Here is a 2388-nt window from a genome sequence, read left to right as displayed (position 1 = left end):
CTCTTCCCCCAGGGGCCGGACGCCAGGGCCCACAGCCCTGCAGTTGCAGCAGCAGGCCCGAGGGCGGTGCCCTCCCCGGTCCCCGCTCCCAGGGCAGGGCTACTCCCCAGCACAGACGCCCCAGCAGGGGCTGCGCACCACCACTCCCCGTGGCTGCGGGGTGGGCACAGGGCAGAGCGGGCTGACCTCTTCGTCCAGGGGCCGGACGCCAGGGCCCACAGCCCTGCAGTTGCAGCAGCAGGCCCGAGGGCGGTGCCCTCCCCGGTCCCCGCTCCCAGGGCAGGGCTACTCCCCAGCACAGACGCCCCAGCAGGGGCTGCGCACCCCACCACTCCCTCAGGAACCCCGTCATCAGAGGAGCCTCATTACCGCCCGCCTCCAGGAGGCCCTGCTGTCCCCAGCGAAGGGGGATGGGGGAACGGGACACGCTGGCTGTTAGTGGGGAGGCCACAGCTCTGCCCAGCGGGCACCACAGGGCCGGGCACTCAGGGTTGGGGTGAGGAAGGCCAGCAGAGCCGGTACAGTTACCCCCTGTTATGGGTTGGCCTGTGTCCCCCCCAATTCACATGTTGAAGTCCTAATCCGTGACCTTCTTTGGGAATATGGTCATTGTAGTCCGGCCGGCGTGGCTCAGGGGTCGAGTATCTACCTGTGAACCAGGAGGTCACGGCTCGAGTCCCGGTCAGGGCACATCCCGGGCTGCGGGCCCCATCCCAGTAAGGGTTGTGCAGGAGGCAGCTGACCAGTGATTCCCTCTCATCACGGGTGTTTCTGTCTCCGCACCCGGAGATGGGCTGGGCTCTCACGCCCACCCAGGCCCATCCAGCCCACCCACCCTGGGGCGGGGCCAGGGAGCCCAGCCTGCCCTGTTGGGGACCTGGGGTCGGGGGGCATGGGAGGCAGCACACATGTTGGGGAGCCCCTGTGGCTGCCTGAAGTGGGGGCTGCAGAACCACCTCTGGGGCTGCCCACCTCCTCCTGTGCGGCCTCAGAGACCCCTCCTCAGTCACACCCTGAGACCGGGCTGCACCCCCACCTCCACGAGGCCTCGCCTGCCTCTCCCTCCTCTGCCACCCCACCCTGGGTGCCCAGACACCCCACCCAGGGCTTCCCGGCACCCAGACCTGCCCACACACTGGGCCACACCCTCCCCCTCCCTGGGATGCCCCCTCCCAGCCTGAGCCCCTGCTCCCAGGCCTCTGGGCGGGACGCTGGACGCAGGACGAGGGTAGGCTGCAGGCAAGGCCCCAGGTCCTCCAGGGTCAGGGTCGGCATCCATGGAACTGTCATTCGTTCATTCCTGCACCTCCCTGTTGTTCCATCCAATAGCCTGTGTAGCAAAGGAGTGGACACTGCGCCCAGCAGACAGGCCAGGCTGGGTCCCAGACCCTCCAGGAGCCTGCCCTGCAGGGAGGGGGTGCCCTGTAGAGAGGGGGTGCCCTGTAGAGAGGGGGTGCCCTGTGGGAGGGGTGCCCTGTGGAGAGGTGTGCCCTGTGGGGAGGGGGTGCCCTGTGGGGAGGGGTGCCCTGTGGAGAGGTGTGCCCTGTGGGGAGGGGGTGCCCGGCAGGGAGGGGTGCCCTGTAGAGAGGGGGTGCCCTGTAGAGAGGGGGTGCCCTGTGGGGAGGGGTGCCCTGCCTATGGGGGAGCTGGAGGCCTGCACTGGCCCCTGGGTGCCTGGGAGACCCTGCCCCCTCCCCACCGCCGCCTGTGACACTCAGGCCCCTGCCCAGGCTCGCCTGTTCTGGGTTTGTGATGCTGTTGCCTTGGGAATGTTTCATCGGAAAATGTTGGGTGGGGTGGGCAGGCTGGGGCAGGCGGGCAGACTGCGTAGCTGGGTGGGTCCCTGGACCTCCGGCCCAGCCACCCACACAGCAGGGAGGGGGCGCACCCCGCCACCCCCGCCGCCTCTGGGAGCTGGTGCCCTGACCAGAGCTGGCCACTGGGCCCCAGGCCCCCCAGGAGCTGTGTGTAGCCCTGCAGGCCCCCATGTCCCCCAGATCAGGGGCAGGTCAGGGGCACCCCAGAGCAGTGTCCCCATGCTGACCCCAGCCTGGGGGGGGGGCGGGGCCTGTGTGGGCTCTGGCCCGGGTGCCATCATGGACCCAATACCTTTTGGCTCAATGCTGTGTACCTCTCCCTTTGGATACTCCCATCTCCCATCCCCTTTTCCTTAAATAAATTCAATTTTCTTAATCACTGTCTGAGATGTCTATTTAGCCTGCCCGAGTACCACTGACTTTAAGCTTTCAACTATGGTTAAAAATTTATTGTAATACTTAAAATAAAACCCTCTGCTATTTGGATGTTGTAGAATTGGGCACTGTACCTATCAATAAACCTGCATTTAAAACTAATGAATAAAATAGAATCAGAGGTATGAATACAATG

The sequence above is a fragment of the Myotis davidii genome, unplaced genomic scaffold, assembly GCF_000327345.1.
Source record: "Myotis davidii unplaced genomic scaffold, ASM32734v1 scaffold1509, whole genome shotgun sequence".
Classification (NCBI taxonomy): Eukaryota; Metazoa; Chordata; class Mammalia; order Chiroptera; family Vespertilionidae; genus Myotis; species Myotis davidii.
The sequence above is the reverse complement of the archived record's forward strand: the minus strand, read 5'-3'. Positions refer to the sequence as shown.